At 32.8% G+C, this 17,571-nt stretch overlaps 2 long non-coding RNA genes across 3 annotated transcripts; one reads left to right on the top strand and one right to left on the bottom strand.

Annotated features, from left to right (window-relative positions):
• The first annotated feature begins 471 nt into the window (after positions 1-471).
• Positions 472-2,993, top strand: LOC115978750. Its single transcript, XR_004088854.1, has 5 exons — positions 472-868; positions 1,215-1,294; positions 1,411-1,492; positions 1,610-1,795; positions 2,584-2,993. It is a non-coding gene; the product is annotated as an uncharacterized LOC115978750 (long non-coding RNA).
• Positions 2,994-6,205: 3,212 nt separating this feature from the next.
• LOC115982220 lies at positions 6,206-8,874 on the bottom strand. 2 transcript variants are annotated; one of them, XR_004089557.1, is made up of 3 exons: positions 8,658-8,874; positions 7,697-7,758; positions 6,206-6,484 (listed from the first exon to the last, which is right to left on the bottom strand). It is a non-coding gene; the product is annotated as an uncharacterized LOC115982220 (long non-coding RNA). The 2 variants fall into 2 exon arrangements; XR_004089556.1 differs by lacking the exon at positions 8,658-8,874 and having other exon boundaries at positions 7,697-7,948.
• Between the last annotated feature and the right edge of the window lie 8,697 nt (positions 8,875-17,571).

Here is a 17,571-nt window from a genome sequence, read left to right as displayed (position 1 = left end):
TTTTGAATTTCTTGTCTTCACAGGGTGTGATAAGGAATTCCCCCAATTTGATGAAGGATTCACAGGCCCTAAATTATGCAAACCATGGTAATTCTGTCAAAAATCACATTTCTGTTTGTTGTCACTAAAAATTTTTCCCAAAATATATAATGATAAGAGTGGAAGCTGATTGTCAACTTTTGTATTTGAATTAGTTCTATTCAATACAAATATTTGGATTTTGAAGAATTTTGTGCGACTGCCTTAAGTTTGCATCAGCTGGAAGGAATGGAGTGCTAGGAACAACATGCAAGGCATGCCTGTTAGCTTTTTGAGAAGGATGTCAACAAGCCAATTATGTTTGAAGGAACTTGCCATTGTGTTCTCGTCAGTTTCAAATTGCAAATTGATTTCAGTTGCTTTTTAATGTCTGAAGATAAAGTCTAATGATATGTGCACGTTTAAACATTAATGTTTTCATATTATTTTTATCTGCATTCAAAGTCGTAATATTCAGTCAGTCGTACACTCGAACTACAAATTCAACGTAAACTCTACCAAAAGAATTGTCTTCTTTAACTCTGTCCTGTTGTGCTACTCTTAAACAATCCCACCCATTGACAAACTCCATCTGCCTATACTAATTGTTGTAGAACTTCAAATTCTCAACTCTATTTTCTTCCCTACCTGGAAACCAACCTCCTCTCATCTCTGTTAACTACCCTCGTTATAATTCTAATCATCACTACACATAAAGTATCTCAAAATCAATTTGGTAAAGTGATATACTTGGTTTGTTTATTGATTAGGTGCATGAACAAAGTCAAAAGTCACACTTGCTGATATTGGAGTAATGCTGTGTTCTTAGATTATTTCAAATAGTAATCAGGTATTTTGTTGCTTAAATTATTTCTTTTTGTATAGGGCTTCTATCAAGTTTTGTTAGATTTGTAGGAGATTTTAACGCAGAAATCTATATGCTTTCTTAGCTGGTCGTTCTTTAGCTTCATTATTAAAAGCACAGCTTGAAATATAGAGTTTATAAATGTACTCAATTCCAAACGGATTATGCATTTAATTATTAAAAAAAATGGATGAATTGAAATATAAAATTTTAAATAACTGGAATTGGAGATACCAAAATTAATTAGGAGTGTCTTTTTGTAAAGTGGCGAAAACATAGAATTGGATACTTTATAGTATGTTCTTTCCCTTACTCTTTAACATGATGCCAGGTGGAAATAGGTTGGGACTGCTCTAATCTTTGTGATTTGAATTGATTTTTGGAGGATCATACAGTCCCGGATTTTGAAAGGTTCACACAACTCATTTAAGATTCAATCCTTTTCTGTTAAGAAAATACCCGAGTTTCTCTTGTTTTCTTTTGTTTAAATTTGGTTAAGTTTCTCAATGATTTAATTCTGTATGCAGATATAAGACAAGGTCAGAATTCTAAACCAGACAAGAGTGGTGTTTTCTTCAAAAAAGAAAAAGAAAAAGAAAAAGAAAACAGGTACTACTTTTGCATCTACAAGAAAAAAAATGAGTCTTACTTCAATCAATCCTTATATTGTAATAGCCATTCTAAAAATCAGATTAAGAATCCTTTTTGTTATCTCTCCATTGGCAGATTTTGTTTAATACAAGAAATATTCAATTTGCATGCAAGATGCTACGAATGTCACAAGTTTTATCTTCTACCAGTGCCTTTTTGAGTTTATCTTCAGATTTAGGGCAACTAGCCAACTGCTACTTGGGATGTTCTACCAGTATCTTCTGGTGCATCAGTATTTCGTTCATATCTAAATATTGAAAGGTAGTAACTTCACACTTTCCTCCCTATAGTTGCTTTGCTATTGAAACAGATTGCCTATGAGAATCAGTTTGATGCATTTTCTCTATAATTCTTTTACCTATGAAAATAACAATATTCATGAAGCTTATATATGTTTGGAATTTCTTATTCACAACAACTATTTAGAAAAATATTTATCCAGATTAAATAGGTGACTTATTATATAACAGTTTATAAAGTAAATTTATATTTTCTGTAGCTTTGGCTTCTTTTATATTCCAGAAAACTATGGATGCATATTTGTAAACAAAGTGATAAGGTAGATGGATCAAAAGCATAGGCTGTTGATTCAACATGCTAGGAAAAATAAATGGATTATTACCAATTTTATGTTTCATATATTGAGTAGCTTCAGTCCTGGAAAAGATTGTGGATGTTCCATTAAGATGGATCTTTAGAGTTAAGACTTCATTAAAGCCTTGGTTGAAAAGTTGTTTTGAACTTACATAACATGGATTTCCTTTCATCTTTGATGTAGTCTTGAAGTATAATCCAGCTTTTGTTTTGACATCTATAAAAATCACATAAATTTGGAATTTTGTAGGGTCGGGTAAGATTTCATTTTAATGATTTTTTTTAATAAAATTTTTTTTTTTGAATGCTTGTTGGTAACTAATAAAATAACAATGGCTAGCTGTCAAGCAATAAACAAATGGTTATAAAGATATGTGAGGCAATAGTTCAATTCTATTGAAATCAAGTTCTTTTTGTTTCTACTAATTTCTTATTTTGATATCTGCTATTGCTAGGATTCAAAGTGCCGTAAGTAGAAAATATTGTTATATTAAGGAAAAAATTTGACAAGGAAGAACTTCACACCAAGGCTTTCTTGCAACAATCTTCTCTAGAAGAAGTTATTCAGGACTCGGCAAAAGATGCCCTTTTGGGTTCAAATAGAAGGTGACATTTCCATATTGCTGTCAGAATTTGGAATTGGTCAACATTGATTTACTAGAGCATTGGAGAAAAGCTTCATTTTTCTTCTATTCCCCACAGAGACATATTCCATTGATCAGACTACTTAATTTTGTATAATTAAAATCTTAAGTGATTCTAATGAGTATCTAGACAGATTATGTGGTGAAATTTGAAAGTAAAAGGGTTCCTATTAAGTATACTAAGGTGACTGAGGATATGTTTAATGAAATTTTAATTTCTATGAGAACAAGTGAAGGCATTACAAATGACTTTTCTATGAAAATATGTTTATATCAGGGATTAGCTTTAAGGTCATATCTCTTTGCATTGGTTATGGATGACATACTAGATCAATTCATTGTTTATGGATGACATACTAGATCAATTCAAGATGAAGTCCCTTGATGTATGCTTAAAGCTCATGCAAATGATATTAATATAAGTGGATGAAACTAGCCGTAGAGTCAACGCCAAGTTGGACATTGGGAGAAATGTTTTTATTTTATTTATTTTTATGATGAGTGATGATGAGGAACCCCTCCAAGGTATGAGCCAGTGGGACCATCCCTAAGGGTAATCACCAAATGCCTACACACACCCATTGAGCAGGCAGCAGGTGAATTGCAAAATGCCTTAGCTAGGAATCAAACCAAAGATTTCTGGGTTTACAATTAGTCTAGACACTCTCCCTTACCGTTGAGGCACCCCAGGTGGATTATAAAACTTTCTGGTCAAGAGATACCAAAAGAGTACATTTTTTATTTTTTACCTTCTCAAACAAACTTATTTCTTCTCCCACATACTAATGAATTGCTTCAAAGCTTCTTCTCTTAATATATTAAAATTCAAAATTAAATTAATTTATGAAATATAAAATTAACATTTAATATTAACAAAATAGAAACAAAAGAAAATATATAAAATATTTTTTCTTAATATATTTCTACTCAATTATTTGTGATTTATCAAAATGCAACTCAACATTATTTTGAATCTTAACCATCATTTATGATTAATCCTATGTTAAATTTGCAACAATTTTCCTTTTAATGGATAAAATTAAAAATTTTATTATAAAATCATCTTTTATTTTGTGCGAAGTTTAGTTTTGACATTTGACACTATTAATTATGAAAAAAAGGGGTTTCATAATTACATTAAAATATCATATATCATATCATTATATGTCCAATATTATTTTTACTAAATGATAACATACAATTTTTTTTTTTTTTTGAGAGATAGTTTCAATCTATAGGATTTGCTCAAGATACCAAATTTTTTGTGCAGACGGTAATTAAACCCCAGATAACTTATTTGACAACATGAGATTTTACTAGTTGAACTAACTGTAACACATTGGCGATTCTTCGATTATAAGATACAAAGACTCTCCTCTCAAAACTAAGGTGGAATGAATTTACTCAAGCTGCTAACCCACAGTTTGAGCCATTTTGCCCTAAACCTCAAGCATTTTATGCATGAAGAGGTGCTAATTAAGTTATAAGACTCAACCACAAGACCCAGCTACAAAGCTCTTAACATTTACTCAAACTTATGATCAACATCTCACATGCACATGTTACGGAAAGCTTGAGCTTACCCTATAATCTTCTTATAGTCTTTATAGTCTTCACGAGGAGTTCAGCTGTGAAGCTTTTTCTTAGGCAGAATTATTATTGAGTTCAGAAGTGGGGTTCCCTTTATGAAAACTTGTAAATCTGAGCCACTTCAGACCTTTTTCTTAATTTCAAGGTTATAATGAATGAATTGCTTAGAAAAGAATAAGAAATGAAGCTACTTCTCTTAATATATATTGTCAAGGTTTCAAAGATGGATGGTTATAAGTTATAAGTTATAATTGTATTTTCTTTTCATATTGTTTTTAGGTTAGTATTGATGTAGACAAAATTTCCAATAGTAAAATTTTAAAAATAATAGGCTAAGTAAATAATTATATCCTTTAACTTTAACATATTTTCAATTCAGTTCCTTAACTCTCTCTTTTTCTTTTCTTTTTTAATTTTCTTTTTTCATTTCAATTTTTTAACTTCAATTGATTTCTAAATCCTTTTAATTTTTTTTTTTTTTATAAAAAAAAATTAGTGTTGAGATTGTACATAAATAGTCAAATGACTATATTGAAATCGTATTAAATTTAAAGAACTGAAATGAAAAATAAAAATAAATTAAAGGATTAAAAACAGATCTAAATGAGAAGATGTAGTTTTTAATATTTATAAAAAGAAAAAAGGAAAAAAAAAAGAAAAAAAGAAAAGAAAAGGAGAAGGTGTAGTTTATAATATTGTACTCTTTAGAATTTCCGGTTGGGTTAAATGGTTTGTTCTTATAATTTACGAATCACCTTTATGCTCAAACTAAACAAGCACTTCTAAGTCAAGAAAATAGAATCAAAATCATTATTACCTTAATCAAGGTCGGGTAACAGTATGAGGCAAATAGCCAACCACCTAAGGACTCCCATGAAAAAAAACCCCTAAATTTTATCCAATAGATCTATATACCAATGAGAGTATTAATTAAGCCCCAAATATTAGCCAATAAATAAAAAGAAATCTTTTCTCAAAGAAAAACTATAAAAAGAAAAATCTTCTTCATTGGATATGGCAATGACTGTTTGTTTTTCTCAATTTTAGAGTATAGAACTCATTAATCTCCCACACAAATGCCAAAAGATCACTCTCTATGTCTCTCTCTAAAAAAAATGAAATAAAAAAATGTGGGAAAGTGATTTTTTTAAAGCTTCTAAGTTGTGCTTCCAACCATCTTCTCCATTGAGCTTTGTGATGAGTGTACTTCATTTCAAGTTTGACAGTTCTTTAAAAACTGTAGTTCTTGCTTTACTTTTCCTTTGTTTTATTCTTGAAACTTAGCTCTTAGTTTTTTTTACTAAATAGATTTTCACCTTCACTTTTTTTTTTTGTCCACATCAACACTTCTATATAATAAAAAAATTGTAAAAAAAAATTAAATAAATGTATAACTAATAATGGTAAATAAATTTATTGTCAAATTTTATTTTAAGATATTAAATGTATAATTTTATTAAAATTTTCAATTAAACTTTTTTTATTATTTGGTTGCTTCACTCAATAGATAGTGCTTATTTTAGTTGTATAGTCATTGAGTATTGGACTAGATTAGTTTTAATTCATAATTTTGCATCAATAACTATATTTTTTAAATGAAAAAAAATCAAAATTTAAATAAATCTTTTATTAATATTTAAGATATAAGAATAGGGTCTCATTTGAAGTACCAACTTTAGGCCCCACAATACCTTGAGCTGGCTTTAGTTGTCACGCCCCAAACCCGATACCCGGATTTGTGACCATGATCGGCATGCTAATATCAAGTTTAAACCTGATATTAACAAGAACCAACTTAACTTTTATAAAAATTTTCCAAAAGCTTATCTTTTTCTTTTCATACTTGTTTCTTTACTTCTTGATATAATTTTTCAATTGATAGTCAGAGCATCTACACCATACTCAAAATATAACATAATCCACCAGTCATTTAATTTCCATACTTTTACATAATACATCTCTTAATACTTTAAGGTACACAACTTTCATTTGATCCTACAATACACAATGACTATAAAGCTAAACGTCAGAATGCTAATTTAGGATCTATACTTATAAAACTAAAACCAACTCCTTCCAAACTCGACTAAGGCTCCCTCTGCACCAAAATAAAACCTGCTAACTGAAAGAGTGGAAGGGGTGAGCTACACAACTCAGTAAAGGTAAGATATATGAGAATTTAATAAGGATGCATGTAAATCAGATTATTTCATTCTATGAATATTTGAATAGGAGAACATTTTCCCATGCATAGTATTTTATACTATTCATAATAATAGCTTATATGCTCTTCATAGAAAATAATTGTTCTCCTTTTTCTTATCAAGTTAATATTACCAAAACCTTTCGGATTAAGCTTATTTCATTTCCTACAAAGTCACCATCTGTATATTCTCATTACAAAATAATCATTTTTACTTAAATTAGATAATCAACAACTTTGTACTAAACTAGAAACATCTTGACCCAATAAGAAAATCTTTCTTTATAAACATTTTTGTGAAAAATATTATAACTTTCATAGTCATAAAACTTAACATTTCATAAAGAACAGGTATCTGATAACTTTTAAACATAACTTGTACTTTCATCAGAAGTTTTATCTTTATAGCATAATAGAACTTCAGAAACTTTTATCTTTAATGAACAGTCTTTCTTTTCATCAGAAACTTCTTCTTGCCATGAGAGCTTTTACTTTTCATAATGCATTTTAACAAAATAATTCTCTCATGATTAATAACATAACATAGTTGTTCATAAATAACTTATTGGTTAGTCTATATCTGATAAGTCTGTACTTATTTGGGAGGCTTCTAGCACCACGGTGCTAGGCATCCAGCATTCCCCACAATGCCAGGTATTCCCAGGATTACATCATAATACATATCTTCCAACTATGGGGGTAGGTTGGCTTCCCCAACAAGTTGGCCATAACCAACAAGGGGCGGGTACAGCAGAGCTAGTCCCACTTAATGGCCAATCATATAACGTTTTCCATGGAAAGCCAATAATTAATCCCTACTGGCAGAGTTCAAATCACCAAAGGACATAACCCGAAAACATTTCATACTTTACATCATACTAAAATTTCTTATTTTGCATAACATTTCATAATAATAGCATTTCCATTCTTTTCTTTAAACTTCATGTTCATGGAAATTAGTAATGGCATCAATATGCTCAAATCATATACATAGAGTTTCGAAAACGCACGAACACATCTTTGTCAAAATAATGATTACATGCAATATCTATAATCAAAAACATTTTAATGCATAATATACTTTAAAATAACCTCATGACTTACCAAATACCCATATAACTTATCCCTTACCTGAAAGCAGAGGAATCGAGAGCCTAAAGTCGAAGGATCTTAGACTTGGATACTGGTAACACCTAAACCAAATATCAAAGCTTATTACTATCCATAATTCCTTATCATAAACTTCACATTCATTTCAAAGCCTATCTCTTAGAATCAAGAAAGTTCTAATCCCACCTCAAAGAGGTTCCCACAAATACAAAATACATTCTTCAGACAACATGATGTACTAAATCATAGAGAAACCAATTCATAAAATTTATATATGATTTTAACATACCAAAGGATGAGCATATTAAATTATAGCTCAAAACATTCACCCTAACTTGAGAATTAAATCCACAAAATTAGGTGTAGTGTATGTTGTTCACTGCTCATTTCAGCAGCATATGCTCCATTTGTAAAATACAAATGGGCTGTCCAAACACATCCAATTATCATGAAATTTTACATAAATACTCCCCTGTATGTCCATTATAAACATAAAAATTTCCGAGTCAAAGAATAAACCCATGATTTACTAAAAATCACACAAGACAGCATACTCAAATCTGTCCTGACAGAATTTCATGCAACTTGGAAATTAAACCATTATTTTTATATTTATCCAAATTCTGTGAGACCACTTCCATAACAACCATATGTGTCTTAGAGTTCACAAAAACTACTCCTAGCTTCCTAATTCACAAAATATGATTTAATACATATTTTTCTTGTTGTAAACCTCAAATCTGTCACAGAGACAGCTTCAGTACATATTCTTACAAAATCATCATAAAAATAGCAATAGGCCTTAATCTCATTTGGGTATTTTTAGACCTATAGTATACATATTAAAATATGTTAATAAGCATTCAATTGATCAAAATGTCATCAAACTTTCAATCACAAACATAGAATCATAGTTCAGCCTCTAAAATCAGGATAGAGGATAAAGAAGTAAAAATAAATAAATGAAGTTTTGATTACTTACCCCAAACAATTTGAAGTTGAAATTTTAGTGTTAACTCTTTACTTTCTTCTTTAGAGAGAGATATTTTTCTTTGGTGATAGAGGGAGGGCTGCCATGTAAGAACAAAGGAAGAAGAGAGAAAGAAGAGCAAAGAAAGAGGAACAGAGAAAGAAGTAAAGGAGCTGGACTTTCTTGTCTGGTGCAGCCAAGAAGATTAGATATGGGAGAAGACTTTTGGGGCAGCAAAATCAGATAAGGAGAGTGGACTTGGGTGGAATACGTGTGATGCGAAGGAAAAATCTCACCACCCACTTTTTCAACCTTTCTTTTTCTTTGCATTCACACTTACACTTTCCTAAAAAAAATAATATCACTTTACATGTACATATATATATATATATATATATCCTTACCTTTATAAAGTTATATCCATCACATTAAAAGAGGATATATGTTCTAATTACTTTGAGAAAGCATAAAAGAAGAATTAGGATGGAGTCTTGTCTTTCTTTCAAAGTGTGGACCCATGGGTTTGACAAAAGGGACTTAAGAGAGTTTCTAGCACTTTCCTTAAGAGAAAAGAGATAAAAGTGAAGTGAGAATTCAGATTTTGCATGGACCCGTGGGAAATGAGAGCAAGAGAGCTTATGGGATGTCCTAGAGCTTGAGAAAAGTCAAGGAAGAAGTGAGGTGGAACTTGGTGATTGCATGGCCAAGTCTTGGTCTATGGGGTTTGTCATCATGCATGGTTCTTTGGCTTTACATGTGTTGAATTTCAATTGATTGCATGTGGGTGGAATTTTCACTATAATATCTCATGCATCATATATAGTTAGAACACCAACAACTATATATATGTATATATATATATATATATCTCATAACTTAACCACATAATGGCATTATAAAGTAATATGTTTATTAATTACTCTTATATTAATTTTAGAAAATAAGTGGCTTAAAAATAATAATAATACTTAACCACTTAAACACATTGTTTAATTATAAAAATTGGGTCAGGGTGTTACATTAGTTCTATTAGGGTACATTTGATAGTAACAATGATTACATGAGAATAAAATTTATTTAGTGCTTTTAGTCTTTGAAGTTTTGAATGAATGCTTTTAGTCTCTAAGGTACTTAAATTTTTGATATATCAAGAATATATAACTTGTAGAACTATTTTGATATATAGTTAATTTTTTTTAATGGGTTTTATAATACCTAACCAAAAGCCTTGATGTTGTGGCAAGTGATTTCCACAAAAAGCGATTGGTCAATACAACTTTTGTTTTTTAAACGATATCTGACCTCTTCTATGTGAATAAGCCCTATGACTCAATTAGTTGGCACCTCATAGCATTTCTAATGGAGACATTCAAAATTCAAATCTTCTCATCTCCAATTATGAATGTATCAAACAAGCATTTTTTTTTTTTTTTTTTATTTTGACGTTAATGTTTTCTAGAAAATAAGTCATTTTTCAAAACTTATTTTTTAATAAAAAATTTCATTTTCCTATGTTTAATAGCAATGTTAAATGAGTTAGGAAACGATTTCCTAACTTCCTTTATTTAGTTTGCAGTGAGATAGAGTTGGATAACGATCTCCTAACAATTTCTAAAAAATAAGTCATACTTTTTATGTTGACCGTTTTGACTCATTTTTTTTATGCTACCAAACATTAAAATATATATATATATATATATATTTTTTTTTTAATACAAGATTTTCTATCAAAACAAACAAAATAATACAAGGATTTTGCTCAACTCAATATCACAAAAGGGGATAACTATTTTATATATAAACAAATTGAAAAGAAGTGACCAACGTAACTCAAGTAGAGTGAACAATATGAGGGGCGAAGAGGGTATGACAGATACTACTCTGCCAACAAAATCATTTTGCAACGCCCACTTGCCAAGACCATGAACAATGTACATACCCAAACAAAAATTAAAAGATACAAAAGTTGCCACCCAAAACTAAGTGAAATGAATTTACCAAACTAAAACATTTAAGTGATTTCACAAGCATATGATTTGTCGCCCGAAGCGTGTCTAATAATAATAGGTAAAAATTGACGGATGTCATAAAAGCATTATTGTAGAAATTATTTTTAAAAACATTTTATTTAAAAAAAAAAACTAAAATTTTTAACCCTTTTTATATTTTAGTTATATTAAAGTTGCCTAAAAATAATTTATTAATAATTGCCTTAAAATAAAATACTCGTATAATAATATAATAAGAAAAAGAATACCCTCCCATGTTCTGTTTGTCCTGTTTTGTTTGTCAGTGGAGTCGGCCCTCATTTTATTTGGCTAAAACCTTGCTTCGGAGCAACTTCAAACTATTCCTGCTCCCACTGACATTTCAAGTTTAACTACAGCTTTCCATCCCAAAAAGTTTACTACAGCCTTCAGCTTCCTTGTAATCTATCTTCCTGTGTTTTCTTTCACTGACCAAGAAGAAATGGCCGAAGCAATCCCTTTTGGTGTTGCACGAAAGATCATTGAATTATTGGGCTCCACAACTTTCAAAGAGATCGGATCCATTTGCGGTAGGGGTGGAGGCAGGGGGGACAAGGGGGGGCAGTTGCCCCCCTGACCTCCCCAAAAAAAATCCTATATAGTATTGCAATTTACAATACCTGCCATTTTGAACTCAAATGTTCCATACTCAGAGGACAAATAACACTTTTTTTTTTTTTTTTTTTTGTTACCACCAAACAAATCATATCCAAGTGAGCCTTGTAAAGCATACTGTTGCCATGTCTGCCAATCCCTGAACTTGTTGGATCACCAGTTGAGGAGCAACTTGGACGTGAATATGTTTAAACATCTTTTGTAATGTTGCAATATCTTCCATGATCGGGACCTTTTCCAAGCTAGTCAAGCAATGTGTTTGAATTAGCTTTACTCCGTGATTTGATTGTAGAAAGAGGATTACCTCCCTGAAACCTTGTTTCCACGCCTCATACAAAGCTTCTCTAATTGTGGATAGTAAGTTGGTTTCATCATTGCTGGAATGCCAGGAATAACAACCTTTACGAACGGACTGGCCTAAACGATTTTTGATCACAAAGGCACCTCCATTCCAAATAGCTTCGCGCGAACGCTTTTTTATATCTACTATAAATATTGCTTGCCAATTCTGAGTTCTGCATGTAGACTGGTTTCCAGCAGTTTCAGTAGTTGTTGAACCAATTTGGAGGTATTCATCTAATTCTATTTTCCATTCTGTCATGAAGTAACTGTTGCTTGAAATGGCTTGTTGGATGTCAACAGCTTTATTCTCAAATAGAACCTTATTTCCGTAAGTCCAAATCACCCAAAGAGTAGCACTAATATCTGTAAGAACATTATCTTCCTATCCATTACCTGCCTTATATTTTTCAAGAATGCTTATCAACCATTGCCGGATAGAGGGGATAGCATCAAAACGAATGTTCCGTGATGAGCCAAACCATAAAGCTCTAGCGAAAGGACATTTGAGGAAAAGGTGGTCCAATGTTTCTTCTTCTTGCTCACACATTACACAATTGGTGCTAACAATAATTTGTCTTCTGTTTAGCTCCAATCTAGTGGGTAGCCCATTATGTAATAATTTCCATAAGAACAGACATATTTTATATGGTATTTTTAGTTTTCAAAGGTGTTTCTAGCCATGTCTATTCATTCCATAATTAATTGTCCCATCTTGCCCCATAGTAATCAGTTTGTATCCTTCATTTACTTTGTAGGTCCCCTTCTGTGATTGCAACCATAAAATTTTATCCGGTACTCCAAACTTTGAGTGTGGAGTGTTAAAAATCTCTCGTGCAACTCTCGTTTCATATACATTTGCAATGATTTCAGCCCTCCAAGTGCCTGTTTCAGTATCCATAAGATCTCTAACTGTGCCTCAGTCCAGTCCATATTCCACCAATGATGTTTCATTCCATGGTCTATACCATAGTGGATCCTTTAATTTGATGCCATCTCCCATACCTACTTGCCATTTTGCTCCTATCAGTAGTGTTTCTTTTGTCCTCCATATTCCTTTCCATATTTGGGATGCAGTAGTTGGACATCGTTCCATATCCCAGAGGTTTTGAGCTGTTAGAAAGTACTTCCCTTTAAGAGTAGTAGCTAGTAGTGATTGTGGATTCTAGGTTATTCTCCAGTATTGCTTGGCTAAGAGTGCTTGATTAAATTGTTCTGTCTTCCTAATACCGACACCTCCTAATTCCTTAGGTTGGCAAATTGTATCCCAAGCTATGGTATGTAACTTCCTCACTTCTGCATTGTTTCCCCACCAAAAATCTCTAATGATTCTGTCAATTCTATTGCAGGTATCTTTTGATAATCTATGGATCGACATAGAATAGATTGGCATGGCTTGCATAACTGATTTCATAAGAGTTAGCTTCCCTACAGGTGATAAGAGCTTACCTTTCCAAGTTTGGAGTCTACTTTGTAGCCGATCAATGATTTGGTTGCCAACTTCTCTTTTAGTTGTTCCCGGGTCTACTGGGATCCCTAGATATTTTCCAATCCTCTCTGCAATATTTACTTTGAACTTTCTAACTAAGTCTTCTTTTATAACGTCGTCATAGTTAGGACTGACCACCATGACTGATTTGGTGCCATTTATCTTTTGGCCTGACATTTCACAAAAGCTTTGTATGGTTTGGCTGAGCTTGTCTGTATTCTGTATGGCAACTTTGAAAAAGATGATAATGTCATCCGTAAACATGAGATGTGAGATAGGAAGCCCTCCCTTGTTTATTACCACTCCCTTTAGCATACCTGTATCTTCTAATTTCTGCAACATACATGACAGAATATTTGTGCAAATGATGAATAGGTATGGTGATAGCGGGTCACCTTGCCTTATACCACAGTTGGGTTTGAATTTTTCTGTGGGAGATCCATTGACTAGAATGCTGTATGTTACTGTGGTGATACATTGCATTACCAATTGAATCCATAGCTGGCTAAAACCCAACTTCTGGAGTGTGGCTTCAAGAAAATTCCAATTTAGTCTATCATAGGCTTTGCTCAAATCCAACTTTAGTGCAGTGAAACAAACCCTTCCCTTTTTTTTCCTCTTAATTGTGTGGAGTAATTCATGAGTCAAGATGATATTATCAGTGATCAATCTACCCTTGATAAATGCATTTTGGTGAGGAGTGATAAGCTCGTCAATAACTAGTTTCAGTCTATTTGCTAAAACGTTGGCAGCAATTTTATAGGCCACATTACATAAGCTGATAGGTGTGTACTCACTAATTTTCTCTGGGTTGAGACTTTTAGGAACCAACGTGATAAACGTGTTGTTTAGTTCCTTGAGTATGTAGCCTGTTCTGAGAAAACTAATGTAGCTTGTGTCACTGTTTGTCCCATTGTGTCCCAACATTTCTGGAAAAGCATTGCTGGAATACCATCAGGGCCTGGGGCTTTCCATGAACCCAATTGGAAAGCAGCCTTTTTAATCTCTTCTATGTTAAATTCTCTATCCAGGATTTGCCGATGTAGGTGCGAGAGTCCTGGTAGTGTGTACTCATTCAAAGCCTCCATAATAGTTGCAGTATTTACCCTTGATTCTGAATGGAAGGTACTTTGAAAATGTTGTTGTATATGATCCCTTAAGTCTTGTGATGCGATTAGCTGCTCTTCTTTTGTGAACAATAGCATGTAAATATCTAGTATTTCTATCACCCTTTTTTGTCCACTCCTTCCTTGCTTTTTGTGCCCAAAATACTTCCTCCATATTCAGAAGTTGTTGGAGTTCTCTTTGTTTTTGTTGTTCTAGTTGGGCAATTTCTAGAATATCACTGTTATTTTGGATATACGTAAGCTCCTCCTTTATTTTGGAAAGTTTCTGGTGCAAATTTCCAAATTCATTTCTATTCCAACTGATGCAAGCCTGCTTGACATTGTAAAGTTTGGATTTAAGGATATAAGCAGGGGAACCCGAGATCTTTTTCTGCCATTCTTGCTGGATTACTTGTTTACAGCGAGGATGTAGTAGCCACATAGCTTCAAATCTAAATGGCCTTCTTCTGTATATGGGGATGTTGTTGATGTCTAGGACTAGTGGTGCATGATCAGATATCGTGATAGGCCAGGCTTCAAGAGTACAATGTTCAAAAGTATGCAGCCATACATTGTTAATAAATGCTCTGTCTAATTTTTCAAGGACTAGCGCATCCCCACCTCTTTTATTTTTCCATGTGTATTTGACTCCCGTAGATTGTAATGGTATCATTTCTGTGTCTCGTAGACAATTATGTAAATATGAAGCTCCTGGACAATTTTGAGAGGTTGAGGATTGTTTTTCTGCATTGGATAACACTTGGTTAAAATCACCAATCCATATCCAAGGACCATTTATGTGTTCTTGGAAAGATGCAAGTTGGTCCCACACTTCCTTTCTTTTGCTGGTTTTTGGATGGCCATATACAAAAGTGAAATAACACAAACCAAAAGTAGGATGTTTCATTCTAGTGTGGATGAAACTTTTTGTAGCTTCTAGTACATTCAAACTGATATTTTTCCAACACAACAAAAGCCCCCCAGATAATCCTACTCTTTCAACTTCACAAAAGTTTTCAAAATTCCACCTTTGGGTCCAATACTTTCCCCTTCCTTTCTTCTGCTTTGTCTCCATTAGAAATAGGATGACAGGGTTAGTAGTTTCAACAATTTTTGAGATGAGCTGAACTGCAGAGGTATTGCCAAGACCCCTACAGTTCCATACCAGTGTCTTCATGGCTGCTGCGGAGGCCTTTGTTGGGCTGCCTCCGAAAGCCTTATGTGTGCCAAAAGTTGGATTAGATTAGCAACTTTGTTCTGCTGATGTTCAGTTTCTGCATTCTGTCTGCTCCATATAACTTCAGTCTCTTGAAACTGATCAGATTGACCTGTGATTCTAAGTCTAAGAATGAACTCATTATTCTCAGACTCAATGTTATGCAGTAAAGTAATTATTGGATCAGCTTCTTCAGTGAAGTTGTGATTCCTGTTGGAGAAGTTCCCCTGCTCTTGGTTCAATCTTCTCCTATTAACTCTGCTTTTTTCTCCATCATCCTCATCACGCTGTCTCTTAGGTGAGGCAGGTCTGGATTCAACATCAGTTAGTGTAGCTAAAGGAACCAATCCGTCCATTAATGTGGTCCTACCAGGAGTAATATCTTCAATGGCAAAGCTTGCTTGATTTTCATGCAGTGGGTTTGTGATAGGATTTGATCCTTGGTTCTGTCGAATAGCATGAATGTCGTACAGCCATTGAGGGACCAGTTGTTGAAAGAAAAGGCCCATTGATTGCATAGTGTTCTGAGAAAACAGTTGGACCAAATTTAGAATATAGCCAGGGGATTGTGACTTAGATAGATATACCGTCAGCGCTATTCCCATTAAAACTGGGTTGTTAGTGCTCTTGCTAACTTCTGATTCAAAATGCTATACTCTGGTGTGTGTAATCTGCCAGTGGGGAATCTCTTGCTTCCAATTATTCTCCTGTGGACCAGCTTGTTCCAGTGTAGTGAGAATGCCAGTTGTGATTTGGATTTCATTCGGATCATTTGTTGTTCCGCTGTTCTCTCCTACATGAAAATGGGAATGTCCATGCCACCTTGGCTCACTTGAATCCTCATATGCCTCTGGGTTGTCCACTAGAAATAGCTCTATACTGAAGTTTGGATGATCATCACATTCTACATGGCTTTGTGCATCTGGTTCCCAAGAGGACAAATAACACTATTTTGTCTTTTTCCATGTGTAGTTTCCATAAGAAATAACACAAACATGTCATAGGTTTATTTGTCTTTTTAAACAAAACTATGTTTTTTGGGTCCCACTTAAAAACCATATTCCTTTTTTTTTTTTTTTCCTGCCGCATGTTCTTAAGCAACTGCAAGTTTTTTTCCCCCTAGTGCCTTTTTCACACAATTATTTCCTTTGAATTAGGGTATCCACGTCATCATAATAATAATAAATAATATTTAAAACCTTTTATATCAAACTAAAACCCTAGCCTCCTAATTGTTTTCTTTTCTATCTTAACTTTTTCACAGTTTCAAATACTTTATTTTTGCCATAGACCAAAATTTTAACTTCTTAGATCTTACCACTTAAAAGAATAGAGAAAGAAATATTGAATTTTACATAACTTTTTAAGAGTATTCAAGGCCAAGAAAGTACAACTTTGCAGGTATATTTTTATATCCTTAACACTTTTACATTGATTTATTTTGAGGAATCAAATCACATGTTTAACTTCTATGTCTTTAAATTAATCTCTTAATTTGATTGTTATTAACTATGAAGTGATTTTATTTATTTTAATTATATAAAATGTGTACTTGTAAGCAATTGAGATTATGATGAAGCCTAATCAAAATAATGATTTTCAAATCAAATTTTAAACAAACTTGTATCAAGGTATATTTTGCAAATCTTCCAATTGAGTAAATTAAACTAGGTATGCAAATATAAATTAAAGTTTATATTATATTTGATCTTGTATGACAATTACATTAGTATATAATTGTTTATCTATTTTGTTATTTATATTGATTAGTAATATTTAGATTAATTTTACTTTCAATCTAGCCTTTCAATTTTGCCCCCCCTAAACTAAAACCTTGGCTCCGCCACTGATTTTGCGGTGTCAAAGATGACCTTGAGAAATTGAAGAACACGGTATCCACTGTTCAAGCTGTGTTTCAGGACGCAGATGAGTTGCAGGACAAGAGCCATCAAGTGAAGGACTGGCTCATGAAACTCAAAGACGCAATTTATGATGCAGATGACTTGCTGACCGATTTCTCCACTCAAGATTTGCGGAGAAGGGTGATGGGTGGTGATGAAATGGCAAATAAGGAACAATTTCCAGTTCGTAGAAGTTCCTTCACAGGTGAGGGCTGTGACTAGGGAGAAAGACC

The sequence above is a fragment of the Quercus lobata genome, chromosome 3 (assembly GCF_001633185.2).
Source record: "Quercus lobata isolate SW786 chromosome 3, ValleyOak3.0 Primary Assembly, whole genome shotgun sequence".
In the NCBI taxonomy this organism is placed as follows: domain Eukaryota; kingdom Viridiplantae; phylum Streptophyta; class Magnoliopsida; order Fagales; family Fagaceae; genus Quercus; species Quercus lobata.
The sequence above is the reverse complement of the archived record's forward strand: the minus strand, read 5'-3'. Positions and strand labels throughout refer to the sequence as shown.